This window comes from Alligator mississippiensis, chromosome 1 (genome assembly GCF_030867095.1).
Source record: "Alligator mississippiensis isolate rAllMis1 chromosome 1, rAllMis1, whole genome shotgun sequence".
Lineage (NCBI taxonomy): Eukaryota > Metazoa > Chordata > Crocodylia > Alligatoridae > Alligator > Alligator mississippiensis.
This window is the reverse complement of record NC_081824.1, coordinates 199460946-199485546: the sequence shown is the minus strand read 5'-3', so window position 1 is coordinate 199485546 and position 24601 is coordinate 199460946. Positions and strand designations below refer to the sequence as shown.

At 45.6% G+C, this 24601-nt stretch overlaps 1 protein-coding gene across 1 annotated transcript in view; it reads right to left on the bottom strand.

Moving 5' to 3' along the window:
- SOCS5 (suppressor of cytokine signaling 5) overlaps positions 1–24601 on the bottom strand; it is a 119606-nt gene that overhangs the window by 12162 nt on the left and 82843 nt on the right. The window contains exon 2 of the transcript XR_009457559.1: positions 20156–20218. The gene's annotated coding sequence lies outside the window, so the exon portion shown is untranslated. The remainder of the gene's footprint in view (positions 1–20155; positions 20219–24601) is intronic.

Genomic DNA, 24601 nt, shown 5'->3' with positions numbered 1-24601 from the left:
ACAAACCAACAAGGAAAAATAACCCCACTGATCAGAACCTCAAGATGTATAAATGGCTTTGGGAAAGCAACATAACGTAGAGCTACTCATCGCCATCATGTAAATTAAGCAGAATAATCACAGTTAAAAAACATTGCTGCATCCTATCTGATAGGTAGCTGTTATTTTCTAGGTAGAGAGGGAAAATGTATCATATACCTTTGTCTGGCAGCAGTTAACAAGCATTGACTTTTTTAATGGGGACCACTGCACAATTACACAAAGTGACATACAATATGAGGTATAGACAACAATAATGAGGTAGTGGAAGTCTACCTCAGCTGTTATTTATAAAGCCCGGGGTCCTTTACTGGGAATTGATCCTGTTCCAATTGAAGTCAATATGTAACAGCCATTGATTCTCGCAGTAGAGGATGAAAACTATAGCCACAGTCAGTGCCACACGATGAAACAAAGCTGTCAACAGTAGAATTAATAGAACTATTAATCACTAATAAAGTTAATTTGGCTTTAGCTATTGAGCATTCAAAATGGGCCTGTATTTTCTTGTGATAAATTTGCATTTGTAAATATTCAGATTAACATATTAACTAATTCATTAGTGGATTGACATTTTCAGATTATGGGCTGTTTTGAATTTATTTGCTATTCAGGTTGTTCAATATTAATGCTGTACAGTCTCATAATATCTTCTCTGCTTCCTGGTTTGATGACTGAAACTTAAACAGGACACCAACAAACAACACATGCTGGATAGTATATTTTTACCACGAATTTCAGGAAACTGTTATGTACTCTTTGTAGAGCTGGGTGAGATTTTTCAAATGAAATGTTATTTCTTTTTCCTTTTTCCTTGCTTTTCATTTCCTCCCTCCAAAAATATTTTTTAAAAATGTCATTTGACTTCAATCAGGCTTTAACACATGCTTAAAGTTAAGTGCTCATAAGGACCCAATCCTTATACATTGAAGTCAGCATTTCTTCTGGCTTCAGTGAGAACAGGATAAAGTATTTTACTAAACTAGTAAGTACTATGCTGAATCAGGATTCACTCTGCCTTTTAAGTCACTGGAAGCTTTGTCAGTCATATTAAGTGAGTGCTAAATTAGTGCCTAAATTGGCAGGGAAATAACTTCATATGAACAAAAAGTATTTGAAGCATTGGGCTACTCTAAAACTGTCCTTGAAATGGTGCATATGTACTCTCTCTGTGTCATCAATACCAAATATGTTCTGTTTCCAAATCAAAAAATACATTTTTCTCCTAAAGTGCCTAGAAACTCAGCCTGGGACCTGATAATTAAGCTGTTTTGATTCTGTAGCTTTAATTTAGCTAATTGCTATTAACTGGAATCAAGAGAATTGTTTGCAGCAAACAATTCATCCACAGCACTTATCTCTTTCTCTGTTCACAGTACCATCTAGGATAAGATCATGATTAGCACAAATTGTGTCTTTGATCCAAATTAGTACCTGACTCGTTCATGCAGTCATGTTTGTCAGTGTGAGCCCCTCGCTGAATAACGTTCTAAGCTCACAACCTTTACTGTGAGAGCTATTGTCTCTGGGCACATCCCAGGAGGTCCCATGTTATGTTTGTTCCCCAATTAAACTATGCAACTCTTAAAAGGAGAATTCTGTCTCAAGTAGGCACACTAATGCTTTCAGGATATTTTCTAATTGCTATTTAAACTTCAGTGCTCTATTAAAAGCTCAATAACCATTTTAATCACTTACTTGAGTATCTGGGAAAAGCATGCAGAACATGAGCACAAATACTTTTGATTCAGCAGAACACTTAAAACTTGCTTAATTTTAAACATATGCTTAAGGCCATCCATACTGAGAAAAACACTCAAGTATGTGCTTAGATCTCTTGCTGAATCAAGGCCTAACACGGTTAGAGTTCATGCAGTATTAATGATTGCAAACATGATTTTGCTGTGTCCATCCATCTTGAACGATGAGTGAAGCTGTGTGGGTTCTGCTACATGACTCATCTGAAAGCGAGAAAGCAAGCAACTAAAGTTTATTATAGAATAAATACTCGTATGTTGAGTAAGAAGGTGCATTTTTTTCATTTACTTATCTGACAGTAACAACATTTTAAAAGCCTCTTAGGAGCCATGTAATCAACTGTCATGATTTAATTGCAAAGCTAGCAATATTTCGTGTTTTTCTTAGAGGCCCACCTCCCAGAGCCAGGTAGTTAGTAACTAGTTGCATCAGATTCCCAGTTTTCACTTAAAAGGAAAAGTATGTTTCCAAGCTCTCATGTTGGAGGGAAAGGCCTGAAAATGTGAAAATACTGGAAGGCAAATGAAAAGGCCCCGACATTAACAAATAATAAATCAAATTATTTTTAATCAATCTTGAGATTTGGGGGGAACTGACTTGTAATTGGTGAGTGCCAGAGATTGTCATTTTTAGCACCACTGCCATTCTTGTTGTTTGAGAACACAGGAATTTTACCTCTCCAAGAGTGTCATTTCAGTTTGCGGCTGGATGAGAAATAAGTAATATCTAGTCCCTAGTGTTGAAAACCTTCACAGGAGCACTGAAAGTTTCTGAGCACCAGAGAGGTCCCTTCTAGCCTTTCTTTACAGTTCTATGAAAGCTGTGCACAAAATGAAGGTGCTCATTGACAGAAATGTATTGGACTAGACTTAGGGATGGAAAAAGAGATGCACCATCCAAAAGGCAGTGGCAAGACCAGTGCGTACCAAACTAGGGGACGTGGCACTTTATGAGTCCTATGGGAGTTCAGGCTTGCACCAGAGATGAGGTCACAACCCTGGAAATGGGTTAGCAAGCTTGGATGCAGGATCACAAACACAGACACACTTTAAACAGCTGGCATCAGGACATGTCCGGAAAATAAAAACCTATGCAGAAATTATGAATCAATCACATTTTTTTATTTTTTAAAGAAAAAAAGATTTTAAAGAGAAATACTAAAGTCTTTTAAAAAATGTTTTAATGTGATTTAAAGTGACTTGTATGAAAACCCAGTGGCGCCCAGGGATTTTGGATGCATGAGTTGAGACACTTGCCTGGGGCATTAAGTTCAGAGGCTGGGTGCTCAACACTTTGACAATCATGTCCTTTTGAAGGTATCTCAAGTTGGGCACCCAAGACTTGGGGCTCCTAAAAGAGCATAATTTTCTCTGAAAAAAATCACAGACCTTAATTTCTGTGTTGAAACTACAATTTTTGTGTTGACAGTTAGAACCTTAATGCTCCATTAACACTGTGGGTGACTGAGCTTGGGATCCGGGAAAGGGGCCGGCTGGGTTGTAGCCACAAACCCGGCACGTACAGATGGGTACTTGCGACCGCTGGAGTAGAATTAGGCACAAACGCGTACTGGTTCAAACAAAGATGGCTTTACTTACACTGTCACGATGTACAGCGTAGGAAGAAAGTTAACTTCAAACTCCAACTTCTGTTACAATCAAACCAAGGAGCTCTTATAAGATGAGATATCTTTAAACCGGGTCTGAACTCGAGCATGCAGGACATGGGGGTAGGTCCGGGGGGTCGTCGGCGGGGAGTCGTTGGCGGGTGATCAGACCGCCAGGTTCCACTCCGAGACGAACACGGAGTTCTCCAACCTGGGCGGAAACGACTCCAACCCTTTATACGGCTAGCGAGCCAATTGCCAGCCGCCACGTAGGAATAATTTGAAACCGGCCAATTAGAGTATGCGCATTTGCATATGAGCGGCAGGAACTTTTCCACGCCGGGGTTCTCCACCGTGCCGAGAATTCCCCTGTCTCACCGTGCCTTGTGCTAGAAAGTTCTACTGTACCGAGGCACTCAACTAATCAGTTCTGACAAACACAAGTTCTTACATTTTATATATAAAGGGATGGAAGAAGATTGCTTATGCTGTGCCAATACTGGGACATTTGCACAGTCATTTTTAAAACATCTTCCACTGAGAAAAATTTAAAGGTCAAGAAAGAGAAAGAAACTGGCACCCACTTAGCTCAGGTTCTCAGGCCCTGAGCCAATTATGCCTAAACTTGATGAGTTCCTGTGTGCTCATGGGAATAAAAGACTCTAAATGCATTGTTGACCAATAGAATTTCAAGAAGAAGCGGATCTGTGGTGCCCTCTACCAGCTGGAACTGACTGATGCATGTGGTGAGTAGTAGAGGTGAAAAGGTAAAAGTGTAACATACAAAAATGAGGGAGTGAACAAAGAAATAGAAGACTGATACTTATCACCAGAGAAAAGGGGTACAGCATACAGGAAATACAGACTGGGAGGGATTTCTCAGTTATTGTATTAAAGAAGTCCACTAAAAACGAACACAGCTGGTATTGATTTTACCCTCTGACCTTCCTTATCCTGCTCAGAGATCAGCCATTAGGAGTTATAGTGTGCTTTCATACATATGTGAAATAAGTGGTAATTTTTATGTATTTGAAACAATATGTATGAGGTGCGCATTTAAGATCTGTTCTAAAGCTATTGAAGTTGGTGGCATCTGTGGATTTTGGACCAAGCCATTGATAAGCTGTATTATTTGAGAACTAAAAATGCCTAAGCATTTCTTATTTGGAAATATGTGACTCAAGTTACCTAGAACGTGACAACTTAGAATTCTAATCCTCTCACCATGTAAATGCCCCCAATTAAACAACATTGATTTCCCATCCCTTTGTCGTTTAGAATTTTTATGTCAGAAAGGGAAGCAGTAAAAGCATTTCCATGATAACCATAAAAATCACTGGAAAGAAAATAAAGTTTTCAGTTTCATTACTTCTTTTTGTGGGTAATCAATTACAAACAAAGAACAGGGCAGGTTCAATTAAGTGACTAAATAAAAACGAATTAAAAGCCACAGGGGATCTCTATTTTTTCTTATGTTAAAATTTGGGCCAACTCCAAGCTTCACTGACTTCTTTGTACCGTCTGATGTTGCTTCATTTCTTTGACCCAGGATGCCTGCATTAACCAATCATAATTAGGAAAATGGGTTTAGAGAAAAAAAAAGCATCTATTCAGGCTAGATTACCCTGAATCTAGTATTTTTAAGCCTTAAGAAATATCCTGAGCCACCTGCAAACACGTCTGGCAAGAACCAAAGGGTAAACAACACTTTTAGAAAAGAAAGAGCCGGATCTTCAGCAGGTGGGAATTAGTGCAGCTCCCTGGAAACATGGGTCATGAACTTACAACATCCTGAGCATTTGGCCCTAATGTGGAAAAGCATGGTTTTAAGCACATGACTAATCCTTCCATTGACTTCAATTCAGCATGTATTTAAGCACTTCTTTGGATTAGTGCTTCGTATCTTGCGGGATTGAGCCTTGGCATTGCAGAGAGATTCTCTTTAAAAAGAGAACCTTAAAAAATTTGGGCTGTTCCAAATTTTTGGCTCATATTTTAGTGAATGAACATTACCCACTGTCACAACCCAAAGTTGTGGTTTTTGTTTGTGTGTGCTTCGGCACCGCTACGTTATTTTTCCCGCCAAATTATAGTTCTTTGCATGGTGGAGTTCTCTGCTGTGGAGGGGAGCTCTGGGTGCAAAAGGCTTTCCCACCATTTTGTAGCTTCTTTGCAGGGTGCATTTCTTTGCTACATACTAGTGATGCACGTTGCAAAGGAGTTCCCGCCATTTGTATTTAGATTCGCGCCACATTATTGGCCAGTTCCAAATGTAGGCATACGTGGCAGCTAGCTATTGGCTTGCTAGCCGTATAAAAGGCTTGGGTAGCTTCCGCCCAAGCCGGAGAGGGAGGAAAACTGGAGAGATATAGAATTCGTCAGGAGGAGGAGACTTTGCGCTGTGTGAAGATCTCTAAGCGATGTGGACCCTTGCGGACCCAACGCGCCTCTTTTAAGCAGGCAATAGAGGCTTAATAACCGAACCCACGGAGCTTTAACAACTCCGGAGGGGGGAACAAAAGAACGAACCGCCTCTAGCCTCTCCCCGTCGCCGAGCGCAATCCTAGACGTATCCCTTTCCTGTAAACCCAATTTTCGAACCCACGGAGTCTTAACAACTCCAGGGGACCAGGGAACCGAACCCAGTTTTCGAACCCACGGAGCTTAAACAACTCTGGGGCCTGGGAACCGGACGGCCCACGGAGCTTCGACAACTCTGTGGGAAAGAATTGCCGAACCTGTGGAGCCTAAACAACTCCGTGGGAAAGAATTTGTCGTGGTCCTCCAACGAGGATTTAAGCAGAGCTGCACCTGGAAAGCTGTCCAGCCTACACCACTACCATCTTTGGGTGTAAGTAAATAATCTTTTAATCAACCACTACGTGTTTGTGACTAATTCTAGCTCGCCACCGGTTTTCTCTGACCCCGCGTGCCCGGGCTGCTGGCCACAGCCCACGTGCGCAAAGACGGGCCGCGGATCGCCCCTCCCGACTCGCACTTGGCGGTGGGATCAAGGCCCGGCCTGCACACCCACCTGTATCTCACACAATTGGGCTGTACTTTCATGAGGATGTAAAGGAGATGGCTAGAAGTACAAGCTGTCAGAATTGTACGTGTACCTGAACTGAAAACGTGAGAGCAAATTGCACTGAGTGACAAGGCAATAAGGCTTCAGCCAGCAGATGAAAATACAGCTCATGGGTCTGTGTGTACAGCAAGCTGAACCACAGCCCAGTCTGATTGTGCGCGCACACACACACAGGGTTCAGAAGCAGAGCAAGTATAAGTTCTGCATATGTATAGTGAGGGCAATTGTTAAGATCCGACCTGGATATGATTCCAGAGCGTTATAATAATAAATAACTGTTAGTTCAACACAGGAGTGTCCAGAGTGTTGTTGCTGAACTCACAACATAACAGATTCACACTCTCCAGGCATGTCCAGGCAAGCCCGCACGTGCCTCTTGAGGCATCTCAAAGCAGTTTGAGAAGCCACAAGAGGCACGCTGGGAACAAAAAAATGTTCCTCGTGCTGCATATTTTCCCTGCCTGGCCCTTGCACAGCCCACAGCTGCCCCTCTCCCACAGCAGCGGTGGCCATCAGGGCACTCAGGGCCCTCCTGGCACAGCGCCCCCAGCGGTGCAGGGCAGTGTAGCTTGGCCCCGGCTGCCTGGCATCCAGTGCTGCCTGTGCAAAATCACACAGGCCCAGCTGGACTCAGCGTGGAGCCGTACATCTTTGGGCAGGGGGTGGGGGAGGGGAGGCCACAGGCCATGCGGGGGGGGGGTTGCTGTGTGTCCTGTGGGGGAGCATGTGGGTCCTGCGGGGTTGCAAGAGGGTGGGGGGGTGCTCTGTGGTGGGGCTGTGGCCCTTTAGGCAGGGCTGTAGTCTTGCAGGGGGGTAGTCCATGTGCTGTGGGCGGGGGGCTGTGCCCTGTGGGGGGGTAGGGAACCCAGCCCTCCTGAGCACTGCCCCCACACAGTGCTCCCATACCCACAGTCCCCCTACAATCCTCCCACATCTACCCACACACCCACCCACATCTCCCTATACCCCTTCCCACCCCACTCCTGCAAACCCCACATCCCCCATCACACATCCAGTGTGCCTAGCTGCCAGACAGGATGAGACCTGCTGGCAGGAGCTGTGGCTGGAGGGGCAGCTGTCCCCACATCCTGGTTACTGAAGCGGTCAGGGGGAGCTCTAACTGCTCTATGGTAAGGAAACCAAAAGCAAACAGCAAAACATATAGGTATTCAGAATTTATTTTATTATGATGATAGAGACACGAGTAAGCTTCCAAATTGCTTTAAAATTGTAAATATATCAACAAAACATTGCCCAACTGATCTCTCTCTCTCTCTATATATATATATTTGTTTTAATTGTGGCCAGGCCCCAGAAGCTCTTGTCTATTTGGCCATTGAATTACCGTGAGCTCTAAGGCCCACCCAGCTAACTAGTAGCTCCTATTGTACAGGGGCTAATGGATGAATGGAACAACTAAATACTTGGGACAACAAAAGCAAAAAACAGGACAAGAGTGACGTGAGGGTCAAATGGTCAAAACATGAAATGAGTGCTCCTGAGGGAGACACTGAGCAGAGCCCCCCCTGGCCACACCCACTGGTTCTCACAGGTGTCCAAGGAGTCAGTGGATGCCACCCAGTCGTGCTCTGCTCAGAGGTGTGTGCGGACCAGTGAGAGGAAAGTGGCCCCGCAGTCCCTGGGCACCTTCCCAGCCAGAGCCTCCTCCCTGGTCATGTACAGGGCCCACTTGGCCAGGGCCAGGAAGAGACTGACCAAGAGGTCCCGGGACTTGGTGGGGCCACGGATGGGGTGTCCAAAAATAAAAAGGTGGGGGGTAAGTTCATCCAGAACCTCAGAAGGAGGTTCCAGAGGTGGAGGGGCTGCAGCCTGGCACACGTGAGTGTCTGTGCACCAGGGTCTCCCTCTGCCCACAAAAGGGGCAGGAAACCGGGGTGTTGGTAAAGCTTGCGACATACATGCCTATGGTGACAGCTCCATGGAGGAGCTGCCAGCTGAGGTCCCCAGTGGCTTGTGGGCTGAGGGTGGGGTACAGGCTCAGCCACTGGGGTGCCCCAGCTACACCCTCACTGAGTAGGTCCCGCCACTTGGTATCTGGCCAGGATGTGCGGGTGGTATGGTGGATTGTGCAGTGCATGAGTGTGTAGAGGTGGCAGCGATGTACAGTGGAGAAGCGGACCGATTTGGTGACTTCCAGCCCAGGTGGTGGAGCGGGGAGTGCTGTGAGGCCAGGTGAGGCGCTGGCCCTACGACAAACTCCAGCGGGGAGGAGGATACAGGGGGGCAGGGATGACCATCACACAGGACCTAGCTGACACAGGCACGGGCGTTGGGTGTTAAGGCAGATTTCACCTCCTGGACTAGGCGGCAGGTTGCATGCGTCCTGGGTAAACCCATGTGCCAGGCCAGTGCAGCAGGGTCCACTCTCGCCTGCCTATCGTAGTCCAGGAGGTCTCCGATACAAGTGACACCACCCAGGGCCAGCCTCCCCCAAAAGCTCCCGAGAACAAGTAATCCTGAGCTGCTTGCCAGGGCAGCTTTTTATACTGCTGGGGCCAGCAATTGTGCTGGCCCCAGGATCTAGCTCCCCCTGCAAATCCAGGAGGAGCTGGGCAGGGTCATTCTGCCCCAAGTGACACAACTTGACCCACACCATATTACATGTTCAGGCACATGCGCTGAGGCAAAAATCCCCGGCACAAATTTGTGCCACTCCTATTTGAACTGCTGCAAGCACAAGTGCCTGCATGTGTGGATGTGCCCTTGGAGACTAACTGGTTCAGAGTCATGAGCTTTGGTAGGTGACCACCTACTTTATCAGATGCTATGTAGACTGTCCCCTACCAAAACCTATGTTTCTCTGCAATGACCTTGTTGTAAGCCTAAGTAAGGGGAATTTTCAACAGCCCTCTTAAGGCAGCTTTCGACTTCAGAACAGCGTATGAGGAAGAGACTCTATCCCACAATCTTTAATGAGAAATAGATAAGCCATATGCTCTTTTAATTAACAGCTGGCCCTCCAAAGCGTGTGCATCTAAAATAATTCTGAGGAGTCTGTCTGCAGAAAGATAACTCACTGTTTCAAATAAATTGGGCAGCATTGTTTTGTTGCCAAGATGTTCAACAATTTTTCTTTCTTAGGCTGCTCATTTTTATTCCTTCAGGCTACGTTTAACCAAATCATCTAGCCAGAAGTCTAGGCTTCCACTGTCAATCACTATAACAATCAGCCTTGTTTGGAAATTGTTTGAATCAGTACATTCTTAGTGGATGACAATCCTCAAATGTCCTTCATTTTGAAAGCAGTAATCAGTTCTTCTCCAAGTTTATCAGAAGGGCAGCCAACTGCTGATGTTATACAGTAAGATCTTGAACTAGGAACTAGGATTCTATTTTAATCAGTGGACTTATTGCAGGTCTGTCCAGCGAGGTATATTTAGAACTGGATGAGCTGTTTCTCTGTTGCAGCCATAATCTAAAAAATGATACAGGCATAGCATTTCTCAGCTGTATTATTTTGCACTTTGGCAAATGCAGCAACAGCGAATTCAGACTACAAACCAGCTTTCAACAGGGTCAAGATTTAAAATGTGTGAACAGGCCTCCCTATAATGTAGAGCTAGAGCCACCACTGCTATTTCATCATGTCCTCTAGATGCTATGAGATTATTTTAGTGAAGTATGTAAATTGGCACACCAAAATAAAGCTCTTTCATCACCAGTTATCCTTGCAGAGTAAAGAGTATGTGGAATATATATAAGTGATAATCCAAGGAAATTGACATTATACAAAGTGATAAAGGTTTCCTGCAGTACTGATAAGGCACACATTGGGAAGGAGAGCATGCCTTTCAGGTACAATTTTCTCAACAGCACAAAATAGATCATGATGGTCAAAACTGTTCAGTCCTTAAATTTGGGCTGTCTTTACAGAATCTGGGCTTTCAGTTCAGCCCCTCCCCAAATAGCACTACCTACTGAATTCTGCTGAAAATGTGCCACCGTCACAATGGGAAATGCTGGGCACTGGGAATTTTTGAAAATCAGGGTCTAATTCAGATACTAAATAGCAGCAGAAAATCTGACCCTTTCCTTAATTTTTTTAACTGGTTGCTTGAGTAATGAAAGGAAACAAATTTCCTTCTGACTTACATGAAAGAATTCTGGCATAGCAGATCAGCACGTTGCTGAATCCATTTTACCCTAGGACAGCCACCAGCAGGATTTTACCTTGTACTTAGACAAGACTGTTAAATTAGCTCCAGATAAAGAAATTATCACACTGTGCCACCCAAGCACTGGCTTCATTCAGCAGCCAGACATCTGAATTCTGTCTGAATCTGAACTTCTGACCTGATTTGCCTTCCTAGAAGACACAGTGTAGTCTCTTATTATTGCGCAATATATAGCAGCATCTGCGGTCGTTGGGATAAAAAGCATGCCAAGGACAGCTTTGCAGTTGGCTGCTGCCAGTTCATTGAACTGGAATGCCCTGTCCCTGCATAGCTGTTCCTGTTGTGGCTCTCTGTAAGAAATATGTGAGGTTAAATTCTGGATCACTATGTCCATAGATCTTCTTCAGTGAATTCTGAGATGCTGGAATTCTTCTCCACATTCACTCACCTACCTCCTCCAGCCTCATTTCACCACTACTTTCTGAACCTTTCTCCATTGACTTTCTAGAACTCATATTTTGATCAAGTTATCTACCATACCATTTAATGCTATCTATTCTTCTCTGTGTTCAAGCTCCCCTTAGGACAGGGAGGAGTAAGTCTATTGAGGAATTGACTATGACTTTCTTACTTGGACTAGCCTGATATTGTTTCAAGCCATCTTAAGATATGCTTATGCTGTAATAATCATCATTGTGATTGCAACACAATACAGACATACCCAAGCTACCTTTAAATGAGCCAGCTAGGTACCAAGAGTAGCCTAGTTGCAGAAGCATGTTGCTTGGAGCAGCCTGTTAAACAGTAGATTTTGGTGTTACTGACTCAGCTGTTCAAAACAGTGACCTCCTCAATTTAGCCAAGCACGGCTCAAGCAACTAAAGCCCAAACTGTCTCCACATGGCCCCGTCAATTAGCTTCAGTACTGACCTTTGGGAACAACCTGCTGTTTTCACTTTGCCCTACCTTACTCATAACTCATGATCTGCTTTCTTGAGTACATGAGCTGCTCCTTTAGCCTTGGCCCACTGTCCATTTCCCATCCCCCGTGATTCCTCATGCTTGGGGAAGCAGGCATGCTGGTCACTGGACTTCATATCTGCTAGGATTTCCTTTTTCCCTCTGAACAACTAACTTAAACTATTTTTTTTATTTTGGCTTAAAAGCATTCTTGTCCACCAAGAAGGAACTTCCAGGGTGACCAGGGCACCAGACTGGAACGCAGAAGACCTGTGTTCAATTCACACCTCTACCAAAGTCCTCAGGTGCGTCAGTTAGAATTAGGGGCCTGAATCTGTCAATCACTAGGTTGCTTGAACTGGGGAAGTGGGGGCCAACTTTTTTTGGCAGGCATGCCACAAATTAGTCTAGCACTCTCCCTGAGTGCCACTCAAGCCCTTTTCCCCTGCTGGATCTGCTGCTCCCTGCCCTGTGCTCCCCAACCAAGCTGCTGCTTTGTTTTCTGCTTTCTAACCTGTGCTCCTTGCCTGATCTGATACTTTTGCTTTCTGTGTCCTGCCTTATCTGCACTGGGCTACTTGTCCTTTCCCCAATCTGTTGGATGCCACGCACAGGTTGCCCGCGCCGCTTGGGACATCCATGTGGTCAGTTACCTATGCCTGAACTAGGGCAATTCTTGACATATGCAGAGGTACAGCATCTGTCCCTCTTTCTAGGTGCGTAGGGAACTTTAAGGTGAAAAAGTAAGATACCTAGAGAGTCTAGGGACCTCCAGAGTTAGTCAGCCACTGAATAGGAATATTTGGATTACAAGTTTGACTTGGGTCCCTAAATCCTTCATTAGAGGTCTAAGTCGTCTCCTGCAGCTAGCCCTGGGCGCGTCTACACATGTGCTTTAATGTGCAGCAGAGTGTGCTTTAATATGCAGCAGCCTATTTTACTGTGCATTAAAGTGTCATGTCAAAACCGATGCTAATACACTAATGTGCAGTAAAAATAGGCTACTGTGCATTATGTGTCACTAAAAAAGCATGCACTTTCACTACTGCACATTAGGGCAGCCTAATGCACATTTACTTAGTACCATGCATGAGAGGTACAAAATTTAATGTGCAGTAGCAAAAGCGCATTAATGAATATGTAGATGTGCCCTCTATCTTAGTCCCAGTCTGTAAAAGAAAGCCAACAACACTTCCATTTTGCCTATCTTGTCTAGCTAGTGGGGCTATGATTATGGTCTCAAGGATCTACTGTTAGGGGCCCACTTAAATTGCAATGAGACTAAACAGTTTCAAGGGTGGGCTGCGAGGCCGGGCCATGGCAGCGAGGACTCCTGGCTCCCATTGGGGAACCAGAACTTTATTTTTAAGTTTTTCTTTAAGTTGATTTCACAGACAAACCTGGATTTCACAGCTTCTGCAAAAATCACAGACTGAGTAGACCCCTATCTATTGTAATGTCTATAGTAATACTTTCTTCTGCCATTGTTGCATACTGCCTTTCCCCGCAGGATAGTGAGGATGTCTTCTGGAGTTCTTATCACTTAACAGTTTCAGCTGTCTTCTCCATTCTTTTAACCCACATTGTACGTTATCATGCAGAATAATTGTAGCCAACTCTACAGTGCTTCCTCTATGCAAAGACTCTTTACAGAGGCACTTTGTACAGAAGTGTATGCAATACAGTGTCATGCATGCTGATCTGTAGATTTTAATGCTGTAGGTTACTATAGATCTATGGGACACTGAGATTTTGGTTCAACTACAAACAGATTCAGCCTTAAGAACTAGTTCCCAAATCAATATAGACAAACAAAACCAAACCCCATTATTTTCAAGACCTAATATTTCACTGGACAAAAATACAGGACTTGCACTACACACCAGCTAATTAGATAAAGTATTGTTTCCATAATTAGTGGAGGTGGAGGCACAATATTTCGGCTCCAGCTATGATTTCCATGCAGCCACGATGCAGGCAGTTAGAAAGGGATTGTAGACTTAAGGGAAACAGGAAACAGCCACTTGACTGGATACAAAGTCAGCTTGTTTGGTACAAACTCAGTGTTTTGCAAAGACAAGCTGGTTCAAATAGACATGCCAGTAAGGCTCTATTACCTGATGGAGTATGCCTGAAAAATATTTATAATTAAAAAATGCTAATCTCAAAAAGAAGAGTGGGAAAATAGCTGGTCCAGATGGTGTGCAAGGCAGGCACGATACAGATCAGCACAAAGATGTTTGGTGATACATCTATAGTGCTTATACCCAGAGACGTAACAAGCAGAGCTGGTGTCCAGGGCAAACTCTGTGGGAGAGCAGGAAGAGCAGGCAGTTTTGGGAGAGTGGTCTGAGACAGAGTGTGGGGCGGGGAGAGGCAGCAGCCTTACCCATGCCAAGGACACCTCAACAGTCCCTGTTTGAGCTGGTGCTGCTACCACCTCATGCTCTCTCTGCTCTGGTTGTTGCTCTTAAAGCAGCAGCTGCCACTACCACCACCACAGGGGACTATTTTGGAGCTCTTGGTATAGATATGCTGCAAGGCCACAGACTCTGTGGGGATGGGGGGCAATTCCAGGGCTAGATATCATTCCCAGTGTACATGTGGGGAAAAGATGGGGCAGAACAGTTAGTGCCTTGCTCACAGTTGCCCAGTTTTCAGAGCTGGGACTAGGACCAAGGTCTCCTATCTCCCAGGTATGTGCTCTTACAAAAGGGAGGCTGGGCAGAGGTGCTGAGTCCAGGTAGGTCCCCAACAGCTGCAGTTGTGGAGGCATGCCTTTGAAAGTCTGACTGCCTGAAAGGCTTTGGGCTACACAGTGCACAGCAAAGGGTCCTGACTATTTTGAAATGGTGAGAAGGACATGGAGTGCTGTAGCACCCACTTCTGAGAGCCTGCTGCACAGCTAAAATTGCACATGTAAATAGGGGAAAAGGGTACAAAAATGTGTAGCTGAACATCACAATTATGCTTGGATCAGACACTCCTGCTCTGCCCATGCCCCAGTCTGTGCTACCCTGACTCCTTCAGAGTAATGGAGCTGGCCTGCAGGTAGCTTGAGAATGACCAAGGAAAGAAAGTCCAAGGAAAGAACTAACGCTCTGAAATGAATTCACCTACCAACAGGTTTCCCTGTCATGGGACACAGCAGCCTAGCAGTCCGCTGCAGTAGCATAGCTATGGTGGGGCGCAAGCCCTGGGAACCAAGTTAGAGGTGCCATCAGTAGCACTCCACAGTACCCTGTACCATTGCTCCTCAGTGCTCAGCACATCCCACACCAATTCTAACATTCAGTTGTATCTCCGCATAGGGTGCTGAAAGGGCCAGGTATACCTCTGGTTTACCAAGTACCATACCAGGAATTGCAGCATGGAGGCCTCTATTATTTTACAGCATGAGTATAAGGCTGCAAAAGACTGAGTTCATACTCTGGAGGTAGATATTTATGGAGGTAGTATGTGACGATTTTCATATGCTGGGAGTATGTTATCCACTGAGCCTTTGTTAATATGACAGAGACAACTCCAAGTGTGACCATGTGAGGTGCATTGTTCATGGCTGGGGGCCAACTAGAGCCACTTTGGAAGCATGTTAATGGTGTGCATGGTGGGGAGAATGATGTTGCCATCAAGCCCAAAGTGGAAAGGCAGGTGAAAGAAGGGAAGTTAGATACAGTGGTTAGTAAGAGTGTGAGGCAGAGAAACGGGGCCTTCAGTATTAGAATGGATAGTTAGACAAGCCCAGTCCAGAGTGGGCGAATGCTAAAGAAGATTGGAAAAGACAGCCCTGCCTATAGAAAGAGGAAGAACTAATGAAATTACTATGAAGCACAGGTTCAGTTTGACTGCATTTGTGTGCTTCCCAAGTCAGGAGTTCTGCCTCAGTGCACACCTCCCAATTCTCTGCATCCATCAAAGAGTGAGGCCAGCTATCAGCTTCGGTACTATAACTGTATTAATGGTATTTGTACAACAACAGCATTAAAAGGGGACATGTAATGACTTCAAGTGACTGTAGGCTATTGAGAATCACACCACGGTACTTGTCAGCAACATCCCCGAGCCTTCCCTTCTGAACACCCCAGTCCCAGCAGCGGGGGTTCCTTGTTGTTAGATCTCCTCTTCAGGGCTCTTTCCAATGTTGTTACATTCCCAGGCAGAAGGCAGGGTAGAGATGCACCTGATAGACTAACTGAATCAGAGATGCATGAACGTTTCTGAGCAACAGCTAGTTTCATCAGTTTAAGCATCTCTGATTCAGTTAGTCTTTCAAGTGCATCTCTACCCTGCCTTTTGCCTGACTTCCAACTAACATGGCCAACTACCTCTCTCATTATCAGTTCAGAAACAATGCTCTGAAGTGAGGTGTGAAAGCTTGGAAGTGAAATCCTGGCCACTGACCTACATAGGATTATGACTTGTCTCCGATAGTTTGGTTCATCAGAGCCAGTAACTAGAGCTGATGTGAAACTCAAAAGGAGCTCTGAGCAAAGATTAAGGTCTACACCTTAACTCTCCCCTCTTCTCATTCTCACTGAGCCTATTGGGGTCTCCCATGGCATGGGGCCCCAGGGAACTAGTTGGTTGCCCCCAAAATAGTCTCTGCCAATGATGTTCTCTCTGCTGACTATGTGGAGTCCTTGATCGCCCTGCAAACCTGTTCAAATGCCGGAAGTAATCAAACATTGCAGATTGCTGTCAAACAAAAACTGGTGCACCTTTAATGGCAACCGCTGCTGGGTGGAGCAAATTGTACTCTAAAACAGAACTCCTTAGGCGCATCCAGACAAGCGTGCACATGTGTTTCCCTGGGCATAAATAGCAGCAGCACATAGTTGTGCCACTGCTACTTGTCCCCAAGGAATACCCCTGCACACACACTCTGGCACATAGCAAATTACCCTGGGTGGGGTAGGGGAGACTGGGACCAGCACCTGGGCAGACCCCAGCAGTTTTACCTGGAGTCCTGGTGGCCTTTTGGAGCTGCAGTGATGGCAATTTGGGCATGTGGAGCTTGGCTGGTAGCTAGAGTGTGGTGAGCCAGGGTGTTGTACACTGCAGCCATGTGTGCCATCCCTTTTTATTCTGGAGCGTTTTTTTTAGATATATCGAGATTTCCCCGATATCCAATTTTGGCTCTGCATTGCAAATATGCAGCATGGAGAACCTTTTGAGCTGTGTGCATTTTGTGGCGCTACCAAGTGAATTGGGATGTAAAGTCTTATGTATGGATGCTTAGTCATTCACATTATCAGAATGGAAAAGGCCACAAGGGATCAAAACATTTACTCTTCTTAGCTTCTACCACCCAATAGGAGTCATGGTAGTGCAGGAAGTCAGAAGAATGATTCAAATTAAACAGGAGCAAAAGGAAGAGGGGAAAAAAGGCACAGGGAGACAAGAAAGGAATTCTTATAAAAATGGAGACTATGTGCATATGTGAGCTCAATAGCTCATTTTAGGACATATGGGAAGCAAACCAAAGGAGGACCTACCTAAATAGCATTTGCAATAGTAATGCAATGTATAGATTTAAATATATATATATAAGGGCTAAGATCCTATGTTCTCTAGCAATAAATATCTTAAGACTCAACCCAGTAATTGTGCATGGTGTCAGACTCCTGCCTAGGCAGCAGCATAAGATACATGTGCCTGATGCCTTTTGAGGGAAACCAACTGTTAGCAAAAAGATTTAGTGCATCTCACTGTCACCCACACCCCTTCATCTGTGTTTGTCAAATGTAGCCCAGGAACTGGACACAGAAAGTAGGAAAGGTGCTTCTAAATCATCTTTCTGGTCACTTAATCCTGGGGCCAGTTGGGAGCTAAACAAATGGACTGTTGCACTTCTGCCAAAGATCACCAGACTACGTCCCTAACTCTCACAGGAGCACTGTTTACACCCAGGCGCATATGAAGTAGACCTAGCTATTCTGGCTCTACGTTACTAAATATTAGGGGTGTGCAAAATGGGCCATATTCGATTCAGATGAGGATTCAGCCCAAATCAGGGACAGTGATTCGATTTGTTGATTCGGATCACTGTCCCTGTTTCGATTCGGCTGAATCCAACTCTGAAAATTCAATGCTGGTTTGGAGAATCAGTGATTCGGACAGCTTTTAAATGTTTTTTCTACATACCTTGAGGTACCAGGTGTGGCTTGCAATGCTAGGGCAGATGGAATGTCCCACAGGAGCGCGGGGCCCCCCACCATGTACTTGGCGCTGAACCCAGAAGTGGACCGGAAGCGCTTCTGGTCCATTTCTGGGTCTGCTGCCAAGCGCGCTGGGGAGCCCCCTGCACTCTTGTGGGGGGCATTCCATCTGCCCCAGCATCACAGCATTCACAAGCCACCTGGTACCTTAAGGTATGTAGAAAAAACATTTAAAGCTGTGTCTATGTCCGAATCTCCGAATCTTTCCGAATCGATTCGGAGGGTACCAATTCAATTCAGAGAGATTAAAGGGTCTCTTGATTCAATTTGGAGATTCAGCCACCGAATTGGGCCGAATCTCCGCTGAATTGAATCAGATACTGAAGCTTTGCACAGCCATAGTAAATATTTCTTGATGGTCTGTTAGCTTCATTGGGAGCCACCTGAGTGCTATGCATTTAAACTCTACTGAAAGCATTGCATAATACTGGATAGTGAGTCCATGTTGAGTGCAATGTATGGTTTTCCTATTACATCGAGGTTTGGAAAGGTGCCTACAAGTGAATGATTTGTTTTCAAAGACAAGTAAATAGATTCAAATCCCAATGCAATTACTGTTCTACTTATAATAAGCAAAGGCAGACAGGTTTTATCATTAAGGCCAAGAGTCATTCTAAATTACTATCTATTTGCATAGATATTAAGGGCTCACTCCCCTTAAGGAGGGGAGGAAGAGAGGCAAAGTTGACCCCAAGCATGGGTTACAACTTCCAGCCAATCCCAGCATGGGGAAACAAATCCACTCCCAAGGACTGGCTGTGGAATGAAACCCACATTGGCAAGAGCCACAGTACTCTAAAGCCTTCCCTAATTTCTGCCTGACTTGCAGATCACTGGAAAACATTGCACTCCAGCCCCACAACACTGTCATGCTCCTAACTAGTTTCAACTACAGTGGGTTTGTGTCAGTCCAGGGCTTACCTTGCAGATCAGGCAAACCCCACCTGGTCTTGGGGGCAGAATTCTGATGGGGAAGAATTTGGGCCTAAATCCATATATGTTGTATATAATTATTCTGTATATCTTGCTGTGCATTTCTTTTAGTAGGCCAATTAACTTGCATTCTCCTCCTCCTGTAATGTCTCGGAAGATAATTCTCCTTGGAACCTTTGTTATCCACAAAAATTCTCTTAATCTCTCAAGAGCATGGGTTGGAAGCTTCAAGGCAGGCTTTGTCCCGACCCTTCCCTGGTTTTCTAGAAATGACTCTGCTTTCAATTCTGGTCATTCAAGCTAGAGGGGGAGGGGGAGAAGACTGGAAGTTTCAGTGTTTATTAGTTTTGATTTTTTGGTGCTGAGTACATTCTCAATGTTGACTCCACAGAAGACATTTTTAAAGGAATAATTGCTTCCAGATGTGTGTCCATGTTCCAGTCTGAATGAACACTGCAATCTTTGTTAAGGTTACAGTACCAGAAACTAAATCTTTCTTCTTGAGCCACATCTTTGACAAGAATTGGGAGTGCTGTGTATATTGCAAAAGGATATATGGCTTGGTCCCAAGACCTATAAAAACTTTCTATATAATAATCTCAAATCATTTTATTAAGCAGACTCAGATAGTGATATATATGTTAGACTGTTTAATGATGAGATAAAGCTGCCTCGGGGTTCAGTGATCCTATCAATATCAATGGATAGGATCCACAGACATGGCCCACTCAAAGAGGGACATTTCTGTAAAGACCTTAATCTCGAGTTTTAGAGAATTCTTGGAGTACTCTCAAACATGCTTCTTGAGAATTTGATGATCCTCTCCAACTTCCAGCATGAAAAGAAGGGGAGGATGGATGCTGTAGACATGACCAATAATCCTGTCACCAGAGGTAAAACAGGGCTTGTTTACATGGGGCACTGAAATATCCAAACTTCTTCAGTTAGGGTGCATCTATGCCACAGGCTTGTGTCAGACACACAAGGATAAGTAATGGTTATTGTTATGCTGCTTCCAGCTAGGCAGTAACCCACATGGAGTGTCTGAGGGTGCTGCTGCCTGGCACAATACATTTGAAGAGTAGATGTTCCCTTAGAGATGTAGGGTAAATCAGTTCAGCATGATGCTAATGTGCTTAAACAGCTTCTAGTACCCCAAGTAGCTCATATTGTAGGTAGCTCATACTGTAGGTATACTACCTGGCCCTGAATTGTGCAGTGTAAACACTGCCACTCCCAAAGTCATTCCACAGACTTGGGAGACAGCTCCATGAAATTAGGATCATAGGAGGGATCTCAGAAGTCAGCTAGTTCAGCCACTGCTCAAGGCAGGATCATTCCTGACTAAACTATCCCAACCAAGCATCTATCCAATCTGCTCTTGAAAATTTCAAAGGATAGAGATTCCACAACTTACCTATGTAACCTGTTCCAATACTTAACCACTTTCATCATCAGAGCAGTCTTCCTAATTTCCAACCTAAATAAATAAATAAAAGAAGCATTAAGCAAGAGAAAGCATGACAACAGTGCTGCAGAATAATGTTTTTTCCTTCTTCCCCTTTCCATACCCACTGAGGTACTCAGGGCTTGATATAGGTACAGGAAGTCACACATGAGTTAGGACTCCTAGAAGAGGTCTATCTTGACTGGTTTTAAGAGCTTCATGTATTTGAGCCAAGTCATGCTTTGCCACCCCTTCCCCTCCTCTCTCCTTCCCACATACACACTCTTACTCCAATGGGCATGCAGCTCAAATGATTTTAAGGTAGGCATTTTATATGAAACTAGTCAATTACCTGTCAAAAATGATGGGGGGAGGGGGCAGTGTGTGGGGATGGAGCCCCATGCCCCCTCCTCCAGGCCCATTCCCCACTTCCTTCCTGCTGCTTGGGGTCCGGGCCTGTTCCCCCACTCCCTGCCGCAGCAGCAGGGGGAGGGGAGGAGTGGGCCTGGGCCTGATGTGGGGGAGGACTAGGCCTGAGGGTGGAGAGAAGCCGGGCAGCCACAACGGGGGAGAAGCAGTGGGCCAGGGCCAACCTGGTGGTGGTGGGGGGATAGGAGGAGTGAACTCAGGGCTGACGCAGGGGAGAGGGGTGGGGAAGGAGTGGGCCCAGGCTCGACACAGGGGAAGAGGCTCACTCCTCCCCTCCCCTAGCTGCTGCTGCATCAGTCGGCGTCAGGACAGGCCCATTGCTCCCTCCCTGAGATGGGCCCACTCCCCTGCCACATCGGGCCTGCTCCACCCCGTGGTGGTGGAAGTGGGGGAAGGGGAGGAGTCGGCCCGGGCCCAATGCGGGGGAGAAGACGGGCCATCGTGGCAGGGGGAGCAGCAGGCCCAGGCCAACCCAGCAGCGGCAGCAGGGAGGACGGAAGAAGTGGGTTCGGAGCTGATGCGGGAGAAGGTGGGGAGAGGAGTGGGACCAGGCCTGAGGGGGGAAGAGGCCCACTCCTCCCATCCCCCCACCGCTGCTGCGTCGGGCTGGGCCCGCTGCTCCCCCTCCCCCATCGTGGCGGGCCAGCTTCTCCCCCCCTTGGGCCCAGACCCACTCCTTGCCCACCCCCCCACATCGGCCCCAAGCTCACTTCTCCCGTCCCCCCTGCCACCGCTGGGGTGGCCTGGGCCCGCTGCTCCCCCCATGGTGGCCCACCTTTTGCCCACCCTTGGGCCCAGTCCTCCCCTGCATCGGGCCCGGGCCCACTCCTCCCCTCCCACCAGCGCTGTGGTGACACACCCGCTATTCCCCCCACTGCCATCATGTTGCCCCATGCCGGGTCCTGCAGGTGGCAGTGAAGATGTAAGGGGGGAGGGACAGGCCAAGGCCAGTGCTGGTGGTCTTGCCCCCCCTGCAGCGCTGCTGCTGTCACCTGAAATGAGCAAGAGGGGGCAGGACAAGGTCAGCTCCAGTGGCCTCGCCCCCCCCACCCCCGCTCCATCCTCGCCACGTGCAAGGAGCAGGGCAGCGGGGGGAGGTCAGGACTGCTGGCCTCGCCCTCCCTGTTCTGTCCGTTCCGTTGCCCCTGCCTCCGGGGAGCAGCACAGCTGGCCTCGCCCCCCACTCTGTCCCCTTTGTCTCCACCAGCATGGCAGGTCTCCACCGCCGCCAGCTCCTGTTCCAACGCTTGTTTGCACTCTGATTGGCTGTTTGCTAGCCAATCAGAGCACGATTAAGCTTTACAGATAGACAGACAGACTTAGGCTTTTATAATATTGGAATTGTTTAGAAGTACAGGGCCTAAAAGATACAATTTTATTAGAGAAATATGGCTAGCCAATTAAGACTCACCTTATCTAAGCTCTGGCATCACATTCTAAATTTCTCCTTGACCAGTTTCTCCTGAGATGGTACTAAGCTACCTCTTATTCTGGTTTTGTATGTCCACTGAGAATTTGACTCTGCAACACTATATATAGCATCAATTACTCATGGAGGGATCCTGAATTTGTTACATGGCTTCATTCCAAAAAGAAAATACATTCAAATGCACAGAAACATGCATGTTAAAAAAATGATAATTTTCTCTGCAATATTTGTTTTATGCATAATCTACAATTACTTCACTAGAAATAAAATGATCACAAATATTTCACAGAGGGCCCCCAAAGTTGAGGGAAGAATAAGGAGAGGTCAGCTAGTCTTGGCCAGTTTATTAAACCCTTGAAAGGACATTTTTTAAATAGACATGTAGGAGCTGGAAGACCTGTTGGGTGATGGCCTGTTTTATGATCTTGACCACTTTGCAAAGTTTAAGGACTAACTAAGTGAGCAATACTATATTACTTTGTGCTAGTTCAGAATTCCTACAGTTTATTACAGTGGCTTGTATGGCAATTAACTAAAACTGATGAGAAACTTTCTGATGGAACATTTTTTCTATTGGAAAAAATTGATTTATAGAAAATGAAATGTTTCACCTTGGACAAATTCACTTGGATATGTTAACTCTGGAAGAAAGATGGGGAATGACAATACTGAAAAGTTCAGTGCCACTTTTTGTGATTGGAGTGTCACAGTCTTCCATTTTTAAATGAACTGTGTTTCAGGCCTTGAATTTCATATCATTACATTGAAATCAAATTCAAAATAAAACTTTTTGAATTTTATCAAACCAAAACAATTCCATCAATCTGTTATGACTGAATTTTGGTTTGTAAAGTTTCTTGGTTTTATTCAGTTCTGGAATGGAAGAAATTTTGAAACTGCAACACTTCTGCCACTCTATATATCCTTATGAAAGATTTCATTTTCTTACAGCTTTTACAAGTAATGCAGGGTAGTGCTGAAAAGTACTGAAATTATAAGGGAAAGGGAAAGGGTTTTAGTTGGCATTCCACTGAAAACAGAAATACAAAGATTAGAAAACATATGGCTAGAAAGAAAATCCTCCCACAGCCAAGATGTTTCTGTTCCTACAAAAATAGATCATATAAAGAAATTATTTTGTATCTAACGACTTTCATTAGGGTCTATGAAATTGTAACAACAGTAGCAAAATAGGAAAAAACCTCAGAACAAATTCAGTTGAGCAAGACTACAAAGTGCAGGCCTAGTATTAAGGATGTGAGCTGGGTACATGTTTAATTTTAGGCATATGTTTAAGTCACATTGGTATCAATGAAAACAAACAGTAATTATCACTCTCGGCTCCTAGCTCACAGAAAGTCGTAAGTACTTTATCGAATACAAATATTTCCTGAATCAGGGCTCCAATGAACTACAGTTAATTCAAATTCAGTTAAAGGCCAAAACAAATATGAAGCTTAAGTGCTACAAAATTGGCAAGAGAGTTTACATATCTCTCACTGGCTAGAGCCACAGGATTTTGCTCCTGTGTGTGCACATTTGGGTAAAGTAGTGTTACTCGGGGAAGCAGGGCACTAGCTGTGGGCACCAATTTAAGAGGTATCCTGTAGCGTGCCATATCCGTGTTCTCCAGGTCTTTCCCCTGCCCTCCAGTGCTCAACAGCATCTCCGCCCAGGGTGGGCACTGAAATTGCTGGCTATGCCTTTGTCTGGTTACTTGGTCATCTGTGTATCTTTAAATAATTAACAAGTTACTTTACTGCAAGATGACATCCCAGTATTCTGGCACGGTACTGTACTGATTACTATCATAGATGGAACTAGAAGTGCCACCTTATATTAAGCTGCCTGGCACTGCCCTTTTTAGCATCCTGTTTGCAGCTGGTTACAATTTTGACAAATTTTAAACATTCAGGCTGAAGCTTTCTATGCCATAGGTCTTTTATCGGACACTTCAGACTGGTGGAACATTTTCACCAATCAGGTAACAGCTGGGAGGGGCTTGCCCCGCCCTTGCTCGGAGGGGGAGGGATGCGAGGAGCCCCTGGACCTGATTGAAGACTGTGCTTTCCAGGTCCGGCAGACTTCAGGAGCGGGTCCTCTGGTGTAAATAAAAGCCCAGCGTGCTCAGCATGCTGGGCAGATGTGGCAAGGGACTCAAGAAGAGCGGAGCCAGGGAGCAGTGGAGGCACTTGGGTTAGCCACCTGGTGTAAGGACAGATGGCTGGAGCCTGAAGGGCCCAGCCTGTGCTAAAAGAGCCCTCAGTGCCAAGCCAGGGCACAGGGAAATAAACAGTAGTGCTGCAGCGTGAGGCCGAGAACCCACGAGGCAGCAGCAGTGGTGCAGCAGCTGAGAGGAGTTGAGCCCTTGGTGCCTAGACTGGGGCACAGGGTGGGGTGGAGCCCAGCAGCACGGGAGAGGCCTGGAGAGGTGCTCCAGCAGAGACCCCACCAAGCTGTACCCTGACCACAACCACTTGAGGGAGCGTGAGTCATTGGACCCTTGGGTCCCACAGGGGAGAGACATTTGGGGCGGGCAAACCCAGAGAAGGGGCTGG